This window comes from Dreissena polymorpha, chromosome 4, assembly GCF_020536995.1.
Source record: "Dreissena polymorpha isolate Duluth1 chromosome 4, UMN_Dpol_1.0, whole genome shotgun sequence".
In the NCBI taxonomy this organism is placed as follows: domain Eukaryota; kingdom Metazoa; phylum Mollusca; class Bivalvia; order Myida; family Dreissenidae; genus Dreissena; species Dreissena polymorpha.
Window position 1 is genome coordinate 136,339,059 of NC_068358.1, and position 26,942 is coordinate 136,366,000.

The following is a 26,942-nucleotide window of genomic DNA, read 5'->3' on the forward strand; positions in this document are numbered from 1 at the left end:
CGCCCACGAAGGGAGATAACTTAGTCTGTTGTAAAAAATGGCGGTGTTAAAATTTCCCTCTTTTATTGACGCCGACAATTACATCAAAGAGGAAGAAATCAAAACGTGCGAACGTTTTGTTTTTTTGGCAAGACGTGGGTCACCGAAGTCTACAGGTATTTTAACAGTGCGATTCCAGTGTTTTTTTTATGGCCATTGTAGTGCTGTTTGTTTTTTCCAATTCTAAAATCTTTAAAAATAGATTTTTGGAAAATAGGGCTTAATGCGTATTCATTTACTTTTATCCCCGACTTATAAAAGAGACTCTCTTTTAAACAAATTCTGGAAACACTATCAAAGATCAGCCTGCGCACACTGTACAGGCTAATTAGTGTTCACGGTTTAATTAGTGTTCACAGTTTAATTCAATTAGACCTGCATTGAGCACCATTGATCCTGAAATGACCATGGCAAGACAAATGATAAAACGCCTGTAAACATTGATCAGCCTGCGCACATTGCACAGGATAATCAGTGTTAACAGGTTGTTTGTTTTGTTGTTTTCTACCATTAAAATTAACATTTCGGACAACGGTACTTTTGAATGTCCAAAGCATCAGTGGCCGTAACATTCACACATGATCCATGGTACCATTCATCGCAATGATCACACTGGATCATGAATCGGCCTTGCCAAGGTTTCCTACATAGACAGTATAATTGCCCATCTGTCGTTTCGTCAAGGTCAGATTCGGGCTGGTCCCTTTCTTTTGTTAGCCAGGCTGGCAAGGTTCTATCCCTACATGGTTTGAGACGATCATGGTTCATGACAAGGACTGCATTCTTTAGTTTGATTTGAAAGAGAAGGTGTGATAGTTTTCTTACCACCAGTCCGGGTCCTTTCCAAGGAGGGCATAGTTTTTTGCACTTACCTTTTATAGTGGCGGTGTCAAGGAGGTATACTGCATCCCCAACTTCGAAATTACGTTCTAACAAACGCAAATCGTAATTGCGCTTCATGCGCTTTGTGGTGGCCCTTAGTTTGCTCCTTGCGCACTCATGTGCGGTTTGGAGATCATTCACCAATTGGTGAGCATAATTTTCTTCTTCCATAGGTTTCCCATTTAAAGGAAACATTAAATTGGCCGGAGTATTTACTTCCCGACCCAACATTAGTCTGTTTGCAGTGAAACCTGTGCTACGGTTGACAGAAGCACGTAGTGCTCCTGCTATTTGCTGTAGGTTTTGGTCCCACCGGTTCTGGTGTTTGCCAATATAACACCGGACAGCGTCCATTAGCGTTCGGTTGTAACGCTCTACTTGGCCATTAGCTGAAGGACGGTACGGCGTGGTACGAGCCTTATGAATCTCTAGCACCTTGCATAACTCTGCGAAGAGCTTGGATTCAAAATTTCGTCCCTGATCAGAAAAAACCTGAAGGGGAAAACCAAATCTGGAGAAAAAATGATTTACAGCGGCTCGAGCTGTGTCCTCGGCCGTCTGCGTTGGGAGGGGTACACATTCGACCCATTTAGTGAACTGGTCCACCATCATGAGTATATACTCATTGCCATCGCGTGTTTTTGGTAATGGACCTAAAAAATCCAAATGGACCCTCTCCATGGGAGCTCCAGCCTGATACTCTGTCATGGGACCTTTTCCCTTCCGATCGGATTTTTTATTCCGGTTACAGGCCTCGCACACGGACACATATCCGGCCACCTCTTTGCTCATACCGTACCAGGTGAATTTCTCCTTGACCTTCTCCTTGGTTCTCTTGATGCCCTGATGGCCCGCGGAGGGAATATCATGATTCAACCGGATTGCCTCCTCCCTCAGGGACTTTGGCATTACCAACAGCTTATCTCCAGTCACAGGATTGTTTTCATATAAAACATCATCAATTAATAACAATTGACTTTTGTTTAACCAATGAAACTTAGCACCTGGACTGGCTGCAAACAATTCCGCTTCCCCGGGCTCGATCCCCTTGCTCAGCCACTGCAGAGCAAAGCTTAAATCCGGATCCTGACTTTGCGCCTCTAGCAAATCCACACATGTGAAACCCCAACTGCTGGGTTCCGACACGGCTGGCCCGGCTTGAACCTCCGGTTCCGGTTCTGGAACACAGGCACATACCCAAAAATCGCCACCAACTGTCAACACATCAACCTGACATGAATTCTGAAACAAATTTTTCAAAATGAGGTCTTCCTCCTGCAATTCAGGATCCGACTTGCCACTCTTGTCTCCTGTTGCTGCTCCTATAACCTCACTGACGCTGCCAGTCTCACCATTGTCTCCTTCAGTGCTCTCGTCGGTGAACACCCCAATGTCACGGACGACTGATTGCACTGTTGGCAGCACCAATGGAACGGCATCATCAACGTCCTCAGTGAATGCATCCCACAGATCCGCACGCTGGCAGTGCTTGCACCCTCCACAAGGCAAATCTCCAGACCGAATATCGCATGAGCCCTCGGGAATACGGGAAAGAGCATCCGCATTCGCATGCTTTCGGCCAACCCTGTGTTGCAGCACCATATTAAACTGTGATAATTCCTCCATCCATCTCGCCAGCTGTCCCTGTGGTTGCTTAAAGCGCAACAGCCACGTTAAACTCGAGTGGTCAGTCCTGATTGTGAAAGGTCTACCTAACAAATAGTGTCTAAATTGACGCGTAAACCGTACTACAGCCAGTAGCTCCTTCCGGGTAGTGCAATAACGCCTCTGTTCTTTGGTCAGGGCATAGCTACCGTACGCTATCACCCGTTCCTCCCCATCTTGAAGCTGGATGAGTTCTGCCCCTATGGCAACATCCGACGCGTCGGTATCCAGGATAAACTCATCATTCTGATTTGGGAGCCCTAGTACGGGTGGAGACGTCAATGCCCTTTTCAATGCATCAAACGCTTTTTGTTGCTCATATTCCCACCGGAAGAGACTCTTGCCCGTGACCTGATACAATGGCGCCGCTATATCAGAGTAATTTTTGATAAAAACTCGATGATAATTTGCTAAACCGGTGAACCTCTCAACCTCCTTGGCACACCTAGGTATCGGCCAATCTAAAACAACCTGAATGTCGGTGTCTGTCATGGCAATCTCATTGCTGCTCACTCTGCGACCCAGAAACTCAACCTGTCGCTGAAAAAGAACACACTTTTTGGCCTTTAACTTCAAACCATGCAAACGAAATCTGGAAAAAGCGTCCCGCAGATTTGACAGATGATCAGCAAATGAGCTACCCAAAACCATGACGTCATCCAGGAAAGCCAACATGGTCTCCCAATTGAGACCCCTAAGAACCAGGTTCATTACCCGGGAATAGGTCGCGGGGGCATTGCAGAGTCCGAATCCCATTTTTACATGTTGGAAGAGGCCGTACTTCGTTACAAATGCAGTCTTCTTCCGGTCCTCCTCCGCAATGTTCACCTGCCAATAAGCCGAGTTTGCATCGAGCTTAGAAAACCAGACACTGCCTGCTAGAGTGTCTAGACAGTCATCGATCAGGGGTAAGGGAAATACATCCTTAACAGTGACGTCATTTAACTTCCGGTAGTCAATACACCACCTGACGCTACCATCTCGCTTCCGGATCAACACTGGGGCTGAGGACCACTCCGATGTCGATTCCTCAATCACACCGGCCCTCAACATCTTATCGAGATGAGACTCCTCCTCCTGTACAAACATGGCGGGTGTCCGCCGCATACGCTCTGTGACCGGTAGGGCGCTTCCGGTATCAATAGTATGTGAGATAGCTGTAAAATTACCCAGGTCAAACTCATCCCTGGCGAACACATCTTGATACTCGGTCAGCAGGTCCGCTAACTGCTTCCGCTCTGACTCATTTAGATGCTCTCCGGAACGTTCGTATAATTCCCGGATGTGCTCCGGTAATGCTTTCGTCATCACCGGATCCATGCGAGAGCAAGCTTGTACCCGACATCCCATTGAATCTGGGGCAAAAGAATCCTTGGATAGGTACTCTGCAACTGGATACGCCCTTGCAATAAGAGAATTCCTTTTGACCAGTTGAAAGCGGTCCGTAGGGTTGACTAGGCACAATACGGGATCAGAACCCGCAGACAGTACCACCCTAGGGACAAGTAGCTTTGAGTTACCAAAAGATTCAACCACATAATCTGACTCAGATTTAGGCATCTGGCATTTAACCTTCATAACTGAATTTGGGGGTACTACACGCCTCTTCCCCACTCGCACTTCCGCGATCTGCCTATGTCCGTCTGTTGACCCTATGTCTAGGCTCAGAACCTGTCCATCAAAAATTAGAATGGCTTCTGCCATGTTAAGAATAGCTTTCCCACGATTAACCAGGATATCAAAACCGAGGAGCATATCTGTATCTATTGGGGCAACATACAAATTTTCCGTATACCAACAGTTGCCAATTTGTAGCTTTACTGGGCCTACAATAGAACCATGCATGGACAATTTCCTGCCTGCAGTCAACAGTTTGACGTCACGTAGCTTAGGAGGGGGATGTTTCATGGATTTATATATTTTATCCGAAATAATGCTGACCTCGGCAGCTGAATCAACCACCGCGTTTACCACTATGTCGCCTACCTGAACCTTCATGCAAAACTGTGAAACCGATCCGAGTTGGTTAACATGAACCACCTCCGGTTGACCTGACTGTTCACATGTTATTACCTCCACAGGCGGCGCCCTCCCCTTTTTGGCCACGGACGTCAAGGTCGGACATGGGCCGCGAAGCCCGACCTTTTCTAGTTTAAAGGTTGTTGAGGGGCAGGGGCGGGCTGTGGGCATTCCCGCTGAAAATGACCTAAACCCCTACATCGATAACATACCATATCTTGCCTTCCACCTCCGCGTCTTCCGGGTCCTGGTGGAGGCGCATAGCCAGGGCGACCCCCCCTGTTCGCTACAGGCTGGTAAGGGTACCTACCTCTGTTTGCACCACTATACCCTCCGCGCTGCGCACCCACTGGGATTGCATTGCGATTATTGTAGGGGTTGTACTGGTTCGGGTATCTAGGTGGACCGCCGGCACCCCTACCCTCGGCGTACCTACCCTGATTTTGGCCATAAAATCCCCGATTAGGGGCGTTCCCTTGATAGGGAGAATTATTCAAACCTCTATTACGGGGTGGCTGACCCAGTTGTTGGGATCTGGGATCACCGCCCGAATTTCCCCCGGCCCCGGACAAATGCCCAATAGCACCCTCTAGGCGCTCTACCGCCTGAACTAACCTACCAACAGTAGACCCATCCATTGCAACTGGGTTTGGCTCTATACTTACAGCGTGCACCCGCTTTGAGTCTTCTGGCCTTACCTTAGCACCATCCCTGGGAACAGAGGCACATGCTGCGAGGACATAATTATGCATTTTAATTTTGTTCATGGCATCCCCCATTGAGGTGGGTACTTGTAGGCTCACGTGTTTGCCTGCCTCCTTATCGCTCAGGCCTTGGCAAAACTTTGCCACCGCCTGTTCGGTAGCATATTTTGAAGGCAAGTCCCTAAAGGCTTTAGTTGCCAGCGTCAGAACACGGTCTGACCAATCTTCCAGGGACTCACCTGATGCCTGGTGGGCAACCTGAAAACGACCCTGAGCCGTGGCGGGGAGCTCCTTTGCCCCAAAACGCTCCTCCAACCGCTGCATAAGATCAGCGTACTGTACTTTAGTATTGCCTTCGGTTAACACCGCGTAAAAATCTGATGCCTTTCCTATTAAACACCAGGCTAGGCACTCTGCGCTTTCCTCGTCTGACCATCTGTTCAACTTGGCGTACCCTTCAAACTTACCCCGAAAGACTGGCCAGTTGCTGCGGCCGTCAAATTGCAAAGCTTTGGGAAGCTTGGTGAGTACATCCCTCTTTAAAGGGGTAAGGAGGTTTGGTGTGATAGGTGGAAGTGAGACGGAAGCAGTATGTGGTATGGTAGGCGGAAGTGGGACGGAAGTAGGGACGTTATTCGTTATAGGTATTACTGCTGGGACAGTAAGAATATTTGGGGCTGGAGGGTTACTTGGGATTGTCATTACTGCTGGGACAGTAGGGATATTTGGAGCTGGAGGATTACTTATAGTTGGGCAGTTGTTTGGAGCTGGTGTGTGGTTTGTAGCTGGAGGGTTGTTCGTAACTAGGCCAGACACCACAGGGGGATAAGTTGTGGCTGGAGTACTTGTCACCGGAGGGCTTGGGAGAGCTCGTGCAGCGTTTAAAAGTGACAGTTGATGCAAAAAGGCCTCATTGTCGTCACTTAACACGCCCAAGTGCAGGCGGGGACGAGTTATTGGGGAACGGGTCTCTGTCTTGAGCGTCGTCACTGGACTGTGCCACTTTAGCACAGGTTCCCTATCTGGTCGTCCCGGGGGCAGATTAAGTTCCCTAGATATCCTTGGGGTCTGGGACAATGTCACATAGGACTCTGGCCGGGGCAAGTTTTTTGCCTCTTGGGGATCTTGCCCATAGTTTAATGAGCGGGATGAAGTTGTTTGAGACTTAAAACGTTCATAACTAGCATTTAAGTCAGCCTCAAGAGCTGTAATTTGGGCCATAAGTTGGGCTTTCTCGCGACTTACCGGATCATCCAACACAGGCATATTTGCTCGCCTTCCGTGTGGGTACATGGGACTACTTGCATTTTCCGCACCGTCCCCATACCACAGGGTTTCTCTAAACAATGCGGGGTTAGTGCTAAAATCTAACTCGGCCATGTCACCCATGGTCAGCGGCCGCCCTATAATTGTACCCAAGGTATTTGGTACCAAATTTCCCGTGTTTTCCCGTATCACAACAATGGCCTGTGCCAGTTGTCTGCCCACCCCCAGAATATTGCATAATCTAGTGGGAGTGTCAAAATTCACACGAACTTTCCTGGGGGCTACCGGTGAAAATGGTGGGGTATATCCACTTCCCATATCCATTGTTAATTTAGAACTTTAAAGGGTAAATAAAGAAAATTTAAACAAAACCAATAAAAACGGACTTGAAGTTACTTAATCAAAAAATTCTTAAATGAAAAGCTGTGCTACAATGGTAAGGACAATGAAAACGTTTTTCAAAACAAAAATAAAATTCCTATCATGTGCCTATCTTCCACGTGAACTTAAGCCCTCTATTGTGGTGACAACAACAAAGATGGCCGACACGGACGAGTTAACACGTGGCCGGGAAATTCAAATAAAATTTCAAATGGAGTATGGCGTCAGAGTATTCCTACGTTGCGTGGCTGGTTTAAACCAATAACAAAATTTTTAAACTACAACATGTGGTCCACCACGTGGTTTACCAAAAGACAAAACCTGGAAACAAAAACACATGAGACACTGAATCCTGCCGACAACGCCAATGTTGTGTTTTATCCCGGTTAGCTTTGGTGTTCGTGGACCGTACTGGTAGACTAAACAGGAAAAATGATAAAGGGTGACTTACGATGCGATACGTTTCCCGGCTTCTTTAATGTGCACAACAGTTCAACACGTCCTCACTCGTGAGCGTCTGGTCTAGGAAGGGGTGTTCGGCTGCACTCTCCCATCCACGAGAATCCCGGACCCGCTTCTCGTGGAGCTCGGCCAACATCCACTAACATATACGCGTAGTTCAATGGAGGTTGCACATAGTCGACTGGACTTTCTCCCTAATGGAGCCCCTTAATGGAGTTTCTTAGCAATCAGTGCCCATTTATAGCACGAGGCTATATTCGGCTCTTACGAACCGGTCCTCCCAGTGCATCAGAATGCACAAAGTCACAAAGTGTGAGAGGTAACGGGATCGATACCCGTATTCTCCACCAAAAAAACAAACAGCACTACAACGACTTGACTTGTGTTTTAATTCTACCCTCATTGTTTTAGGATGGATTCAGATCTAATAACGGTCGAGGAAGTGGAGTCTTCCTTTGATGAGGAGTTGCTGTTAGAGCCAGAAGGTGAGGGTTCTACACCCAGTAAAAGCTGGGCTGAGCAGATGGATGAGAGGGATAGGGTGTGGACCGCGGCAGCCCAGCGCATCATAGCTGAGCGGTCCGGTAAAGTGCCCACTGCATGCTCACCAGATGTTGAGGTATTAGATGCCAATAACAACATAAGTGCCTCCCCGGTCGCTGGCCATAGTAATGCTGACCATAACCAAGCCGCTCCGTATTCGAACGGTCGCGGTTATGGTAGGCCTTGGTATGGTAGGCGGCCGCGTGGGAGAAGAAGTTTCGATCCCCGCCGTTGGGAAAGATCCCAATCGTTCTTTAATAATAAGGGGAAAAATGTACAACCTGTCCCAAGATTTGAAGGGGACAGAAGGGGAAAATACAATTTTGTACAACCTCTCCCACTTCTGGACCCACGAATAATGCCTGTCCGGAGCAAGGAAGGGTTTAAAAAGAGGCCTCAGGCCCAGCGGGAAAGATATGGGGGGAATGATGGGGTTTCTTCCATTAAAAGGCCTAGGGTAGATTCGTGTTGTCCTGTCCGGGGTTGCGGAGAGACCTTTGACTTGAGACACGTTCTTAAATCTCACGTCCCGCAGGTCATGGACCTCAGGGTCCCACTAAGTGAGTCCCTTACACGTAGAAGATTAGCATTTTTGATGGCGCTGGGGGTCAGGGTTGTCCGGGATGGAACGTCTGTAGGGGATTTGGCGTTGTTTGCATATAAGATGGGCTATGTACCCAAGGGGGGTGGGGAAAAACCCTCCCAGGTTGGGGCTGCAGAAGCTATTGCGAGATTAACAGGGGAAGAGGCAAATACCTTCTTTAGTTTATTGGACTGGAGCGTATTGGGCCGACTATGGGCCCTTCTTACTTGTGATGAGCAAAAGTTTTTTCAGGAGACTTATTCCCTGACAGCTGAGGAACAGGAGTCCAGGTGGCAGGTGGCTGTTGACAGCCATTGCCACTTGGACAGATGGTCTATCAAAGTGGGGGTGAGCCTGGATGGCAATATATTGACTCATCTTAAGGACCACTCCCCTTTGGTAGAAATAGAGGTAAACGTCAAGGCTATGGTTACCAATTTTTGTGACCCCCCCACCTACCCTGATGTTTCCCTACTGAAAACACTATCCTCCATGCGGTGTTTTCCCACCATTGGTTTACACCCTAAGGGGGCCTCCAAGTATTCAGACACCGACATAAATCAGTTCGCCAAATTACTTGGCAGGCCCGAGGTAGTGGGGTTTGGGGAGGTGGGTTTGGATCACTCTGTGCCCTATACAGAATGGTTGGGGCAGTCCATTCTACTAAGGCGTGTCCTGGGCTTTCTGGAAGAACGGCATGTTTTGATCCTTCACTGTAGGGGGTCAAAGGGAGATCAGGATGGCAGGGAAGTTAATATGCGCCTCCTATCAATACTTCATGGATTAATTAGTCCAAATCAGCGAATCCACCTGCATTGTTTCCGTGGAGACCTGGAAATGTTCCGGGCCTTCACGGATTCATTCCCAAATACTTATGTTGGGTATACCCACAAAACTAGTGATTTGTCACCAGCAGCGCTACTAGCATTGCGCACAATACCCACAGAGCGATTGCTTGTGGAAACAGATGCTCCTTATTTTGTCAACCCTACCATTGGTCCTTTTTCTTCACCGAATGTGGTGGGGTTGGCAGCCAGGAATGTGGGAATGATAAGGGGCGAAAGCACAAGGGATGTGCTCACAGCTACTGTGTCAAACTTTGAAGATTTGTACCGCCTTAAGTTATAAAGTGCGATGTGTATTGCTAGCAGAATTTATGTAATGATATTACATCATAATTGCTATTTAAGTAAAAGCAAAATAGAGCACAAGATATGTGCAGACAGTGTTTATAAAATTGTTATTGCGTTTGCGTAAAAATATTACGTTATTGCTTTATCTTTGTTGTTTTAGATGATGGTTTCACCTGTGGTCGCACCTGATTTCTTTTTTCTTCTTTTTTATGTTTGACTTGTTTTCTAATTTTGGGAGGTCCCCGCTGTTGAGCTACGCCATTTTTTTTATGTAATCCCAAAATTGCTGAAATATCCATTATATAAATTCAAAAACAAATGTTAATGAATAAAACGAATTCATCTTAATAATGTAATATAAAGACTCGTACAATTAAAAAAAAAAATAAATAATGCACAAAGCATGTGCTATCAGACATTGTCTAGTTTCCAGAATGCGTACCGCCAAAAGATTTGGCAGTGAGGGTGGGAGTATTGTTATTGCAGAATTTGCACATTTTTAGCAATTGTAAACATTCATATTATCGTAATGTATACACATATATCCAATTCCTCTGGGAAGTAACCACTTTCGCCAAATCATACAAATGTTAAGATTCATACAAAAATTAAGACTCATACAAATATAGAGACTCGTATAATTTAGAATTATAAATATAACACAACACATTAATAGTATATCAAACAGTAAATGGATGAAAACAAAAGTCCATAAATAAATAATAATTTATTAATGTATGTATACCTGTTATTTACCCAAGTTATTAAGTCATTTTTCGGGGCAGGAAAAGTAAATATGCGCCTCCTGTAAATACTACATGGATTAATTATCTTTTCTTTCTTTCTGGGAGAACTGCATGTTTTGATCCTTCACTGTACGGGGTCAAAGGGAGATCAGGATGGCAGGGAAGTTAATATGCGCCTCCTATCAGTACTACATGGATTAATTATCTTTTCTTTAATAATAAGGGGAAATATGTACCGCCTGTCCCAAAATTTGTCCCTGACCCGTAGTAGATTAGCATTTTTGATGGCTCTGGGAGTCCGGCTATCGTCCCTCCCAGATTGGAGCTGCGGAGGCTATTGCAAAATTCACGGGAAAAGATGGAAATCCCCCTGTTGTGTCTGGTCAGGCCAAAGATAACCCCTTAGTTACTAATAACCCTCCGGCCATCAGTATTCCTCCTGTCCCAGCAGTGATGACCATCACAAGTAAATAGAAATTCTTCCGTCGCCTTCGACATCGGCCACTTGAACGTATTCCTTTTTGTTATGAATGATGTGCTTTGTAAACAGCTGACTGTACAGATTTACACACTGGTCACAGAATAACCCACACTGTAGAACTCTGTCTCTGTTAAGAATCATTGCTGAGAGTAATGTAATGTAGAAATAATGTAAACAATAATGTTAATTCTGTATATAAAAAATGTTAGTGACCCCAGTTAAAATAAAAATAATAAATAAAACCTTAATATATATTAAGTATTCATCATTAAATATTTAGATAATAAAGGTCAGGTTATAATTAATACATAGAACTATTCCTCTAGTTACAGAAGGACTACAGCCTTTGGTTTTTCCTTTCTGGGAGAAGCTATTGACCTAGAGTTTGCCCTCTAGTTTCAGAACAAAACAGCTTCTTTGTTTATATTTAATACAGATGCTATGGCTTTATTTCACTGAGACTAAAATCTTCCTGTTTCGCAGGTCGACGACCAGAGCACAGAAACAGTCTCTACCTCTGTTCTAAACTCTGCTATATAACCGACTGAGTTATTTCCGCGTCTTGAGTTTGAGCGATATTCCAAATTGAACAAATGGTCGGACGAAGAGAACGCAGAACAGCCTCTGTTTTTCCTGGTGTAGGATCTCCACTAACCTTCTGCCATCTGAGTAAACAACTACAAACTTCAACTTTTTCCAGCAAAACAAATAGGTTTTTCCTTCAGTGCAACGGGCGCATTAATGAGTTTAACTCTTGCTGCAAAATCATTCTCCGCGTACTTTAGGTAATATTCATTTATTGTATGGAGGTAGTATATGTGGAGTTCTTATTAGGTATTTGGGCATAATATATGATATAAAATATATCTCCCAGGAAACAATCATCAATCATTTATTAATGAATTCATTTAATGAACTTTGTCTTCATTCGTCCATTAAAATTTTCAACATTACTCTAGAACTTATTTTCATATCAACTATGCTTTTACTATAACTACAACTATAGTAACTACTACTATAGCAAAACTTTTACTACTACTTCTACTACTGTTGCTGCTGCTGCTGCTTTTGGTGTTGCTGCTGGAGTGTACCCTTACTTTGGAAACCGTTTTGGTGCGGTGTGATGTTGAGTTATTAGATACCAATAACAACATTACCGAGCAAAAGTCAGTTGACTTATTTACGCAAAGGGGGCCTCTAGGTATACAGACACCGACATAAATGCCTTTCGTCCGATCTCTCTTTCTGCGCGACGTCTGCAGTATACCACAACTAAAATTAATTCATCTCCATTAAATGTCAATAAACCCCTTTTTATAATCATAGAATAATAACCCACAATTGGTTATGCCTTGGTGCAAATAGGCTTGCTTACAAAATGCAAAGACATAATAAACAAAAAAAAACAGTGTCAGTGAATGGCTAATTTTCACAACTATGAAACTATACGCTTTAACCATAAAGCCATAATTAAATGAAATCAATGGTCATTGTGACTGCCTTTAATTTGATTATGCATATAAGCCTACAAATTGTGTAAATACAAATCTGCAAAAACAAAATCATTTTCCAAACAAGGTCCTGTAACTCCTGCCCTTTACAGGCTCACAGTTACAGACACACATATACAATACAATACTCACATTGGGACGTAGACATACCCCATTAACTCAATATGCCCCCAAACCCGAGTGTATCAATACAAAAATCAACCCAGGTGCCTTGCTGTTTTTCAAGGCCATTTCCATACTTTGTCTGCATAAACGCTTCTAGAACTTCATCTGCCCGGTTTTCTCGTCCTGGCTGTTCAGGCTTTTCCCTGTTCCCTGGCCCCGAGAAACGAGTAAACTATTTTCAATTGAAATAATACTCGAATTTCCTGGCCGGCGAATTAATTGTATACCCGGTAAGCACATTTTTACGGCTTACGGGACATTTTAATTAATTATTGCAAAACACACAAAACAAAATGCGTCAATCAATTTAATTCAGTACAACAATTACATATTGTGGGGTCATTAATAAGCAATAAACAAATATAATGATTATAATCCATTGAGTTATGTCTGTTTCAATAGCTGAACAATTTGGATCACAAACCACTTCATCTTCATTAAACTATATGGATTTAAACCCCATTTTCTTGGCACATTGTTTACATTTTTTATCAGCGACGCAGATATTGTAAACATTCAGGTCATCAGGTCATCTGGTGCACTTTAATCCGCACCACTGATCACGCGACCTCGAAAACAGACAATATATATTCACGTCTAGACGGTTTGTAGCGTATTAGACGCCTAGCATGTCTAAAAATAGACTGCTCTACCTGAGCAGACGATTAGAATAGGCCACTGAATATTGAAATGTATTTAAACAACAAACAAGACAAATACTCTGATGTTTTACTGAAAACTCTATCCTATTCGCGGTGTTGATAATGTACATGTATTACGGGGTACGCGGAGTATAAAAGTAAATAGTTATTTTAATACATTTTGAGAAAATTAAATTAATTGTTTTGAATAGGTATATGTCCTATTGTTTTATTTTTAACTCTGGTTTCTATCACAATGATGGAATTACAAAATTAAAATTAATCCGAGTAGTGCTCTGCGAAAAGGGGTTTTAATGCATGAGCGTAAGGCATCGTCCCAGATTAGCTGGTGCTGTCCACATTAAACTTCCTGTAATTTTCCATTATATGACAGAGGTTTAAGGTGCTTTGCACATTCACGGATGTGTTTATTTCCCGTGAAGTGGGTCTTTTTCCATTAAAAGGCCTAGGAAATATTCCTGCTGTGGCAGATGAGTTTTTTCGGTACAGCTCTTCCTTCTTTTTGAGAGGTTCCCGTACATTCACGGATGTTTTTGTATTTTCTTATTAATTCCAGTCTTTTCCTGGTGGTCGTATGTGACGGTGCTTAGCGACCACTGTTACACCACACCACTGGATGGAGTAACTATTGTTGTGGTCCGCGAACATTCGCCATTGTTTTGGTACGGGAAAATACGGGAAATTTGTACACAAATACTTGGGTGTTTCCTGCAACATACCCATCTTGGCATCTCTGTCGTCTTTTATTCTTCCATGTTAAGATTCGTGAATCGATCTTACTTAAATCACTTCGTCATTTCTGTATCATGTCATTTATTTTAGTAACTTCTGTAAATGAATAAATTCACCAACAATATGCTTAAGCAATGTTCTAGAATTTTGTCGCAGGAGTTTGTTTCTTATAGGTGACAGTGCTTGACGACCACTGTCACACTCCATACTTAAAAAGAAAAAAAAAGTATTAAAAAAAAATATAACAGGGCCGGAAGTGGTATTTCCCGGAGTTTTTCTTTTAAACAATATTTTTCCTGTCTTTTTAAATTTTTATGTTCCCGTGTTTGACGGCAACTGTCTGGTAGCTTCACTTTGATTTTTTGAATGACCGGAGATGTTACCCGGTGCATGTACACTTTAATTTTGGTTTCATTTTTGTAAAGTACATTATTTCTGAGTGTGATCTCCACATTCTAATACACAAGTGACTGTAATTGTTGGACGAAAGCCAACAAGAATGTTTTTTCTTGATTAATTAATTGTCGGACGATAGCCGACATTAATTTTTTTATTTTTAATTATCTAATGTGATGGAATTTTAAATATGCAAGAAACATATTGGTCACTGACCGCTAGAATGCAGCGGTCTGTATGTACCCCGCTGGGCAAGGGCACTCCTGTGCCTGCGGGAAGGGGGAAATTATGGTCCCATTTAAGTCTCTGTCTCGGTGTATACCCCGCTTGGCAAGGGCACTCCTGTGCCTGCGGGAAGGGGGAAATCATGGTCCCATCTGAGTCTCTGTCTCTGTGTATACCCCGCTGGGCAAGGGCACTCCTGTGCCTGCGGGAAGGGGGAAATCATGGTCCCATTTGAGTCTCTGTCTCTTCTGCCTTGGGTGCGACCGTACGATTACCATGGGGCGGCGGCCCAAGAGGAGAAAAGTGGGAAGAGTGTAGTGCCGGGCACCAGTCGACTATGTGCAACCTCCATTGAACTACGCGTATATGTTAGTGGATGTTGGCCGAGCTCCACGAGAAGCGGGTCCGGGATTCTCGTGGATGGGAGAGTGCAGCCGAACACCCCTTCCTAGACCAGACGCTCACGAGTGAGGACGTGTTGAACTGTTGTGCACATTAAAGAAGCCGGGAAACGTATCGCATCGTAAGTCACCCTTTATCATTTTTCCTGTTTAGTCTACCAGTACGGTCCACGAACACCAAAGCTAACCGGGATAAAACACAACACCATTTTGGTATTCGAAGATATGTGCCTGTTAAATGCTGCACCTTGCTGTTTACACCCCTCCAGCATTTTGAAGTTCCTGTTCTGTTGACCTGCACTTCCGCAGATGCATAGTGTGTTATATGGTGCCCTTATTTTGGCAAAACGTGGGTCACCCCAGTCTACAGGTGTTTTAATATTTCGAATCGAATTTTTGTGCCTGTTAAATTCCGCACCTAGCTTATTGTTTACACTTTCTCTATGGGTTTCAAGATGCTGTTGACTCGCTTCAAAAGTGAGTTCACGATGATAAAGCCAAAAGGGTTACATGTAAATGCAAATAAGTGTTGTCGGAATCGTTAACCTTGGCCACTGGCTATAGATTTAAAACATTACATCGACATGACCAACAAATGTAAAGCTCTAGAACACAGTAATCATGCTTAAGACTTAGGCTAAGTTTATATGAAATTCACTTGCACAGAACATTGTCATGCATATCGATTCACTATACTGACTAAGTGAACATTTTTTAATTAAGCTGTACGCTTACCAAAAAACATACTGAAGTATTGTCTGTCAATTTGCCTTTGCTAAAAATTTGCAAGCAGACTTGAAAATCTCATTTATCTTGAAATCATTATTTACATGTTTCTTGCATAATCCTGTACGAAATGTTCCGCCCGGAATCGGCACGGATTCGCAAACTAAATTCCGGGCGTAAAAAATATTTCCAGGCGTAATTTTCTGTATATGATTTTAAGAAGAGGGGCGGATTCCGGGCGTAATCCGGGCGTAAAACAGGGGCGAAATATGTAAATGAGGTGGGACGGAATTTTAAATTACGGGCGGAAAGCAGTTTATGGGCGGAATTCAGATTACAGGCGGAATGTTAAAATTACGGGCGTAACTTAGATTACGGGCGTAATTTAGATACCGGGCGGATATCGGATTACATGCATATTGTAAATATACCCATATAAGGACAGGCCATTTGAAAAAATAAAAGGCGATCGCAAAAGCTCACCATGAGCACTTTGTGCTCAGTTTAGCTAAAAACTAGTCAAAATTATGACAAGATACATTTAACATAGTATCTTTATATTTATTTTAAGATAATACATTTTAAAAACATGGATCACCATTTTATACTTCTGCAAATGCGGAACAAATGCTGAAAATCCCCGCATTTTTTCTGCAGTCACAAAAAATGTGGAACTTATGCGGAAAATGTATGCATTTTCGTTCCGCATTTTGATGATACTTTTAAGATACAATGTAGCTTTTAAAGACAAACAACAAAAATATTCAATATATATACATACAAAATAATTTGATAGACATGCACTTTTTAAAAAACAAACTGTTCTTATACACGGCCAAAATAAAAAAGTTCACTTTTTCACATTGACTGTGTTTTTTAAACTGCTTTCTTGAGTAGGAATTCCTCTCTATCACAGTATTGTTCAGGTCCACGATTCTCCCCCATCCTATGTCATAATCTGAAATGCAATTTGATATTAAGTACAACTACAGTTCACCTATTGCAAATACTGTTAACAACTTATGTAGAATTAATTGCTTTTTCAAACTTTTTATCTAATCCAGGGCCCCATCTAGGATTTGAAAAAGACAGGGTCCAAATTTGGCAACTAAGTACACTTTTGAACGTGCTTGGATATTTATCCCTGTGGAATATTTTCAAATAACATGTGCAATATATGCGCTTATTATTTAATATTACATGCATTTTCATTTTAACAAGGGCTGTTTGTAAAACATGCATGCCCCCCATATGGGCTGTCCGTTGTACTGGCAGCCATTGTGTGAATACTACTTTTGTCACTGTGACCTTGACCCTTGACCTAGTGACCTGAAAATCAATAGGGGTCATCTGCAAGTCACGATCTATGAAGTGTCATGATCCTAGGCAAAAGTGTTCTTGAGTTACCATCCAAAAATCATTTTACTATTTCGGGTCACCTTGACCTTTGACCTTGTGACCTCAAAATCAATAGGGGTCATCTGCGAGTCATGATCAATGTACCTATGAAGTTTCATGATCCTAGGCATATGCGTTCTTGAGTTATCATCTGAAAATCATTTTTCTATTTTGGGTCACCGTGACCTTGACCTTTAACCTAGTGACCTGAAAATCAATAGGGGTCATCTGCGAGTCATGATCAATCTACCTATAAAGTTTCATGATCCTAGGCATATGCGTTCTTGTATTATCATCAGAAAATCATTTTACTATTTCGGGTCACCGTGACCTTGACCTTTGACCTAGTGACCTCAAAATCAATAGGGGTCATCTGCGAGTCATGATCAATCTACCCATGAAGTTTCATGATCCTAGGCCTAAGCGTTCTTGAGTTATCATCCGGAAACCATTTTACTATTTCGGGTCACTGTGACCTTGACCTTTGACCTAGTGACCTCAAAATCATTAGGGGTCATCTGCGAGTCATGATCAATCTACCCATGAAGTTTCATGATCCTAGGCGTATGCGTTCTTGAGTTATCATCTGGAAACCATTTTACTATTTCGGGTCACCGTGACCTTTGACCTAGTGACCTCAAAATCAATAGGGGTCATCTGCAAGTCATGATCAATGTACCTATGAAGTTTCATGATCCTAGGCCCAAGCCTTCTTGAGTTATCGTCTGACAACCACCTGGTGGACGGACCAACGGACCGACCGACCGACAGACAGACCGACATGAGCAAAGCAATATACCCCCTCTTCTTCGAAGGGGGGCATACAAATATTTTTTTTAATTGATAAAACTAGTTTCACTGTTAAAATAAAATTAGTTTATTGAAAATTCATTGAATATTCTGTAAAATAATGTGATCAGAACCAATTATAAAACATGACTGGGGGTCAAAGGGGGCAGGTTTGGATCTTAGTGCGGCAAGGTACTGAGACACCCTGTTATTGACAGGCCTAGCCCTGAGGATCACTAATCGTATAATTCGAATTAATCTTTATTTTGAACTTAACTATGTCAAACTAATAATACAATAACTTGTATAGTAAAATTGTGATTTACCTATCAACAAATCCAGCTTTCCTTTGTCAAGGACCGCTTTGTGCTCATCATCCGGGCGCGCACACAGAGCAAATATAAAAAAGTTCATTTTTTCACAACATGTTTTTTTCAACACTGTGCTTTCTTGCAAACAAATTCTTCAATTTGTGATGTGGCTTTTGAGGACCGAGAAGGGAAAATTTGTGATGCCACCAGCAACCTTTCTCCCTTATTCTATGACATAATCTGAAAATGAAATGTTAATTTAAGTACTTACTATATATTTTAAAGAAATTTGTGTATTTCATTTTAGTTTCAAACTGTGTTGTTTTTCCTTCAGATGCCCGTCTACTTTTCATCATCCTTTAACATTTCCCACTGGGACAGTACACAAATACAATTACAATTTTATCAGTTAATAATCTAAATAATAGAGGAATGAAGGAGTAAAAATACAAACCTTTTATGCTGTTCTGCAGAATTCCAAAAACACAGGAATTTGGTGAGACCAAATCACAGTTAAACCTGAGCCAATTTGAACCTCTTTTGCAACAAACTTATTGTTCATTTCCACATTATGTGTATTAAATACAAATTGTTTTTGACACTGTACTCCCTGCAAGACATTTTTTCACTACAGTTTAGTCCTCATTTTGCTTTAGTATTATACTGACAATTTAGTTCAGAGTCAGTAATTTGCTTAACCGCTCTAATGTTTTCAAACTGCAACTTCTACCACTCACTTCCTGTACCACTGACCAATCCACTGAAGCCTGATAAGCCCAGATGGTTTATAAACATGTACAGATGTGACTCAGCCTTTGGTGAGTATTGAATGGGCAGCACAATACATGAGATCAACTCAGCTGGTTGTCAGTGTTTATCTGAGATTAAATTAACATTGGTTTGGTATAATTATGTATATAATTATGGTCTTTTCAGACTGGGGAAATCTTAACTACTATAAAAAAAATTTTTATAGAGTAACATGCAGAGAAACTGCATTCATATTGATGATATAAACAAATAATATTAAACTAGACTGTTGTGTGTTTAATGTTAAAGGAAACCTTAAAATGATGAAAACATTACCAAGTCTTGTTCTTTATTAAACTTTACAGTCATTATTATAATTATGAAATAATTATTAAAAATGAGCAAAATTTTCAAAAAAGAAGAAGAATTAAAGAAGTGAATTAAAAAAATAAGTGCATATAGATGTTTAATGCATGGTCATCCCTCAGACTTAAAATTATAAGTGGAAACTGTAAAAGTCAGCAATAGATAAAATTTATTTAATTAAAATGTGTTATTGTTATCTCCTATTTTTTTTTACCAGCAATATTGCCAATAATAATGCAAAATCTAAGAGTATAATTCATGATCACAAGTTCACAAGTCTGTCTCCTTTTCAGCTTCTCACAAATTAAGTATAAAAATACTACAAAATATGTTTTAGAATCTGAACATGAAAATCATAAATTAGATCAAAGCTTTATGCTGAATTAATTATACTGTGACTGAAATAGTTGTGTCTATAATGAATGTTCATTGATTGTACAAATGTATAAATAAAATTAAATATTTTTATTTAAAAACGTTTATTAAGTTATCAGTTACTGGTAATATTTTGTTCAGTACTTTGGTTTAAATTAAAATTATTAAGTTATTGTTCAGTCCAATATTACTCTCTATAAAAACTACTAAGTTCAAAATTCCGTCATGTGGCTTTACAAATATTTTATAAGTATGAAATTCTGCCCCACGAAAGAAACAAAGTGCAAAATTCCGTCCACAAATCTCCATCATACAAATTCTAAGTATAAAAATACGCCCGGATTTGTTTTACGCCAGTAAAAAACAGTTGAATTACGCCCAGAAATAATTTTAGTTCCGGGCGTAAAACTCATTCCGCCAGTTGTACGGGCGTAATTCCAACATTACGTGCCAATTCCGCCCCGATTACGCCCGGAATCCGCCCCATTATTTCGTACGGGATTTTTTAACACAATCGCTCCTCAACACCATGACTAGGTTCGTCCTACATCAAAAATAATTCAGGACTTTCTATCACTTCAATCTTTTCCCACTTACTACAAAATCATGCTACTTTTGCAAATTAAATTACCACATATGTATATTTTTGGCACATTTGCATCAAATATTTATATGAAGATGTCAGTGCCATTGATCGTTAAGAACAGAGACGCGTTAGACATAATGGGTTTTAAGAACATGTGTTGTTTCTGCTATTGCAGTCTTTCCGAAATACCGTCGGTCCTCGGATTTTTCCGATAATAATTTGGCAAATTTGGAAATGATTCTAATATTACCGGACCTCGTGACCTTTTTATCAAACCAAATGTTCTCACAATTTAACTGCCGTAAAATTGTGTGACCTGTTTGAACATTGATACCTATAATATTATTATTATATTATTTTCCTTATATATTTAATTTTGCATTCAGAAAATAATAGTCTCCTTCTAATAATGTAGAGTAAATGGTGTTTTATAGTTTGTTGTTTACACAGATAGTTGTACCAATGATTATTAAATCCATGTCTTGCTTCTAAATTGTTCATGGTGTTCTTATTATTATTTCATTATTCACTGATGTGTACTTGTTTCTAACTTGAACAGAAAAATTGATGGCTTGGCTTGAGTTTATTGAATATATTTTAATAACCAATTAATTAAAAACATATAAACAAATATACAATGCCAACACATAAATGGAAAACATTTCAATGAACACACAAACTTTGTTGTCATGATAACAGTATATCTGGTTGTTCTGACTTCATGTGTTAAAATGATTGTTTAATTATGGCATGTCTTAAATACTTAATTTTAGATAATGGATGCATTTTTACATCTGCTGTGTTTGCCTTTGGATGGCAGTGTTCTCCATGTAGCAAGTACAGTATGGACTGCCATATTTTTGGGACAAGACCCTGATAAACACAGGTATTTAAGCGAGGTATGTAGCATGTTCAATAATAAAATGATTTAATCTTAATACCTTAACTTTGAGGCATTTCCGTGAACATTTAAACATTTACATTAAAATGACAGCACATTTACGTTATTAAGAAATAACCCTTTGCATTGACCAATATGATGGAAACCATATTTTAGCTCACCTGAAATTAAAGGGTTGAGATTTTGTGACAGTTGCTGGAACATGTTAAAACTTTTAAGCATTGAAATGTTTTTAAATATTATGAAATATGGTCATAACTGCGTGAAGGTTCATGTTAAATCTGTGCATTTACTTGGTATTTATTAGGAATTGTTTGATGGTCTCAATGAATAAAAGTATATAAAGCATTGATTAAAAGACGTCTATATTGTTATTTTCAAGAATAACTTGATTGAGTATTATAAGTTCGGCTGTTTTCAGAGAAAACTCGAGGTACAGTACAGGCAACGTGTACTTTGACAAAAACGCGTGTCCGCGGTGTTCAATTTTCCCGATGGGTGACATTTCGCGGGGGGCGGACACGCTACTGACCGCGGTGTTCGGCGAACACCTGAAATCGCCGCAATTGCACGCTATCATTAACTGGAACACCCGTGATCACCGCAATGCCGCGCGGCCATTGATACATGTAATACCTGTCTGCGATGGTCATTCAAGAGTTTTAAATTTACATGTACATGTACAATGTACAAATGAACATAATAAACTTCATGTATGTGCAAATTTATGCGTACTTAAAGTGATATTATGGGCAACTAACAGTATTTGCAATATACAATGTAGGTGTGTATCGTAACCGTTGTTTATTTTTTGTGTTTTCGCTCGATATACACTTGTATTTGTTAATGCAGCATCAACATAATTAAACAATATCCCGAAAAGAAAAATAATCCATTTGAATATCAACCGTACTTTCGTTTTGACAACTTACGACAGAAATGAATCGATGTACGATGCGAGTCTAAATGTAGTTTTCTAGCAGATTCTTTCATACGACACAATGACACAATTTGGTTTTACGGATCATTTCAGCTTAGAAGGATGGGTGAGTCATGTAACATATCGAAAATAATATATATTTTTTATAAACAACCGGTAACAAGATGAGTTGTAGATAATTTCAGATACCACATTCATTATAACTTATTGTTTTCACCCGTTTCTTTTCAGCTCAATTCAACAGTAACAAAATGCCCATCACTTTAAATTCGGACAGCACGTAAAGTCGGAAACGTAAATAAAGCGCTTAGATCATCAAGTCTATTAACTGGTATGGTGTTAAGCAATTCAATCGCCGTTTTTTAACAACACATATCGAGTTATAAAGAAAGTGAGTATTAAATAATTTATTTATTTGCGTCTGCCTGTACTGTCTGAAATAACGTACTGCATCAGTATGCTACGAAATTTAGAAATTGTCAACTGTCGATTGCAACGACTGCAATCGTAAACTGTTGTTTTTTTCTATTCATATTATACACATGTATTTTAACAGATTATATTTTGTGTCTTTCAGGTTTCTTCCATTTCAGTACTGGACTCGTTTGTTGAAATAACGTTCTTTAAGATCTTTGAAAGAAGTTCAAAATTAGTAAATATATCGCACAAATTAGCGCCCCGAGTCGATTGTGACGTACATATTTTCCTACAATAACCGAAGCATTCGTCTTTGCATTAGGATCGAAGTTAGTGTTCGTGTGTCGTATGAATAGATATCGTTGCAGGAATTCAAATAAACCGTTAAACTAAGTTTACATTCACATCGTACATGTATGGTTTACATGCTAGCGAATTCGGCTGTACAGCCGTTTTAAAATTCAGAATTAAATATCTGGCTTATTTCGCATTTTTCGACACGTTCTTCTTAACTTTTATTTTAATTTATATTTAAATATATATATAATAAGTTTATTACACATTTTATATAAATTCATAAATATTTGACAACAACGTATATACCCGCTTTAAATGAAAGGGATCAATAATTTACGTTTATATTTAATTATTTTATTTTTAGCGAACACGATGAACACCGCGGTAGATATAATGGGTCCGCGGTGATTCGCGGTGTCCACCTTATTGAAAACGGCCCCCGCGAATATTTGATCTGAACACCCATCGCGGGGGTCGTTTGGTAAGCGAACACCGTAAAATGAACACCGCGACGAGTGGCGTTTGTCAAAGTACACGTTGCCTGTACTGTATTGTCATAGCCAGCTCCTGCTGTCCGACGTCTGTGTCGTGCTAAAACCTTTACTTTGTCTCTAAAATGAAAGTGCTTCACTTACAATTTTGAAACTTTATATGTAGATGCACTTTGATGTGTTCTACACACCACACTCAATTTTAAGGTCACTAGGTCAAAGGTCAAGGTCTTTGTGATTTAAAAATAATTCTGACAAGCTTTCATTTATTCAAGACTGAACCTGCCGCCGAGCGTTGCTCTTGTCTTAAGTGTACTATTTTCTATGCAAAGGTGCAGATACTGGAGTATGATCATCTGGTTGGAGCAGTCAATGAGGGTGGATTCCACTGGTCTCTTATAGTAAGTGAAAATGATTCTCAATTTACTTGCGAAATATCACGGTTGTCCAATTTTTAACTTGGATACATGTATAAATGGCATGAAACATTGTCTACTGGGCCTCTACAAAAATTGATTCCATAACAGAGCTGGGGCCAAAATTTGCCCTGTCCTGTGATGAATCTGTTTTTCCTCTATGTGAACAGTAAACCCTTCAAAAATCTTCACTCAAAACACATGGCATAGAGCTTACATTTTTGGCATTCGTATAGTGGGCTTCTACAAAGATTGTTGAGATTACAGGCTTGGGGCCAAAAGTTAGGCCCACCCTGGGGCCCAATATGTTTTCCCTACATGTATATACTAAAAAAACTTCACAAATAGTCTTCTCTTAAACCACCAGGCATATAGGATAAATATTGTGCATACAACATTGCCAAGTGGACATCTGCCAATATTGTTCAAATTTAGGCACACAGGTTAAAATTTGCCCTGTCCTGCTGGGCCATTGTGTTCATACAAGAAAGTATGTAGTTAGTAAAAACTTAAAAAAACCTTCTCTGAAAACATAAGGCATAGATAGTAGGTTTTTGGCATGAACAATTTATAGTATTTTCATCTTGATTGCTAAATTTATTTTTCTTGTTCAAAAAAATATCCCCAACCTGGAGCAGTCAAATTATTTTTATATATGTACATAGAAAAAAAAACTTTAAATTTTTTCTAAATAGGTTAAATTTTCAAGATTCCTGCCAGTGGGACTAATTATTAAGATCGCATATTATTCAGGTTAGCACCCCAAGGCCCTCTGGGGGCCTCTTTTATTTTCTTCAGGTTGTGCAACCGAAAGACAACAAAGTATTGTACATAAATCCGATGGGGGAGCAGAATGTTTCCCAGCAACAGATCCTGCAACAATGGATGTAAATGTGTACATTATTTAATTAAACAGATTAGATACATTTAACTTCATATACTAAATTAGAAAATATCACAGACTGTAAAATGCTATGTAAATATTTAACTTGCAAATAATCATCATTTATATAAAAAGTTTACACTGATCAGATTGTGAAGGTTTTGGTGTCATGTCCGTTACCGAAATTAGACTTCCTGACAATATGTAGCATAAGCGTATTTCCTTCTAAGTTTGATTGACACCTTTCAGTGGTTTATGGGAATAATTGCTACCAAGAACTTTTTTATGTCCCCAACCACTATAGTGGGGGACATATTGTTTCTTCCCTGTCTGTAGGTCTATCTGTTTGTAGGTTTGTTTGTTGGTTTGAGTGTATGTTTGCGTCAAACTTTAAAATTTGCCATAACTTTTGCAATATTGAAGATAGCAGCTTGATATTTTGCATGCATGCATGTGTATCTCATGGAGATGCACATTTTGAGTGGTGAAAGGTCAAAGTCATCCTTTAAGGTCAAAGGTCAAATATATAGCTTCAAAGCGGCGCAATAGGGGACATAGTGTTTCTAAAAACACTTTTCTTGTTTAACCATGTGACCCTGACATTAACCTAACTAAAAATCCTGATAATTTACATTTAGGCTTAGTACTAGCACTTAGCAAGTTTCATTAATATTCCTGCATTGGTTTGTTTACGAGAAGAGGCGTGGACAAGGGAAACATTTCTTTACTTTATGCTTTTGTTTGCTCTTGTTTGAAGTACAAGAAATCCATGTTTTAACCTTCTAACCTTGACCCAAATAAAAATCCTCACAGTATGCAGAGCAAGCTAGCTATTAATAAATCTGACCAAGTAACATTAAAATCCTTCATTGATTTATGCAAAGAAGCACTGGCAAGGTAATTATGTTTTTAACCTTGTGAACTTGACTTAATTGACAAATCTGCCAATATGCAAACCAATGCTTGGTAATGAACACTCCTTCTAAGTTTCTTTTTAATCCTTTAATTGTTTTATGAGAATAAGTGCTGACAAGATGCAAGGAACATCTAACCAGACATTGACAACTTGGTTTTCTGACAATTGTTTTCCTTGTTTTGTTTCAAATAGGCATGATATGGTTACTATTAAATCAACTTCATATGTTCTTCCCTTGTGATAAGTATTTTTAGCTCATCTATTTTTTTTTTTTTAATTATGAGCTATTGTCATCACCTTGGCGTCGGCGTTGGCGTCCGGTTTAGTTTTGCGTTTAGGTCCACTTTTCTCAGAAAGTATCAATTCTATTGCATTCAAACTTGGTACACTTACTTACCATCATGAGAGGACTGGGCAGGCAAAGTTAGATAACTCTGGCGTGCAATTTGACAGAATTATGTGCCCTTTTTATACTTAGAAAATTGAAAATTTTGGTTAAGTTTTGCGTTTAGGTCCACTTTTCTCAGAAAGTATCAATGCTATTGCATTCAAACTTGGAACACATACTTACTATCATGAGGGGACTGGGCAGGCAAAGTTAGATAACTCTGGCGTGCATTTTGACAGAATTATGTGCCCTTTTTATACTTAGAAAATTGATAATTTTGGTTAAGTTTTGTGTTTAGGTGCATTTTATTCCGTAAGTATCAAAGCTATTGCTTTCATACTTGCAACACTTACTAACTATCATAAGGGGACTGTGCAGGCAAAGTTATGTAACTCTGACTGGCATTTGGGCAGAATTATGGGCCCTTTATACTTAGAAAATTGAAAATTTGGTAAAGTTTTGTGTTTTGGTCCACTTTACCCCTAAAGTATCATAGATATTGCTTTCATACTTGGAACACTCGCAAACTATTTTAAGGGTACAGTAAAAGGACAAGTTGCATAACTCTGGTTGTCATTTTTACGGAATTATGGCCCTTTTTTAACTTAGTAACTTTGAATATATGGTTAAATTTTGTGTTTCGATCCACTTTACTTCTTAACTATCAAGGCTATTGCTTTTAAACTTCAAATACTTTCATGCTATCATGAGGTTACTGTACCTGGCAAGTTGAATTTTACCTTGACCTTTGAATGACCTTGACTCTCAAGGTCAAATTATTAAATTTTGCTTAAATTGCCATAACTTCTTTATTTATGATTAGATTTGATTGATACTTTGACAAAACTACTCTTACCTTACATACCACAATAGACTCCACCCAAACCATCCCCCGTGCCCTCCCCCCCCCCTATTTTTTTTTTTTTAAGATCATCTCACAAATGACCACCACACCCTCACACTATACCCCCCCCTCCCCCCCCCCCCAATTTTTTT

General features: G+C 40.2%; 1 protein-coding gene and 3 long non-coding RNA genes across 4 annotated transcripts in view; 2 read left to right on the plus strand and 2 right to left on the minus strand.

Moving 5' to 3' along the window:
* On the plus strand, positions 1 to 25,611 carry LOC127876790 (uncharacterized). The gene is made up of 4 exons (XR_008048077.1): positions 1 to 155; positions 21,071 to 21,196; positions 23,676 to 23,744; positions 24,558 to 25,611. It is a non-coding gene; the product is annotated as an uncharacterized LOC127876790 (long non-coding RNA).
* Positions 1 to 26,942, minus strand: part of LOC127876766 (uncharacterized) — a 332,105-nt gene that overhangs the window by 142,970 nt on the left and 162,193 nt on the right. The gene's annotated exons all lie outside the window — the stretch shown is intronic.
* LOC127876802 (uncharacterized) lies at positions 7,836 to 12,437 on the plus strand. The gene is made up of 2 exons (XR_008048090.1): positions 7,836 to 8,037; positions 12,036 to 12,437. It is a non-coding gene; the product is annotated as an uncharacterized LOC127876802 (long non-coding RNA).
* Positions 16,328 to 19,116, minus strand: LOC127876799 (uncharacterized). The gene is made up of 3 exons (XR_008048087.1): positions 18,675 to 19,116; positions 18,236 to 18,460; positions 16,328 to 16,680 (listed from the first exon to the last, which is right to left on the minus strand). It is a non-coding gene; the product is annotated as an uncharacterized LOC127876799 (long non-coding RNA).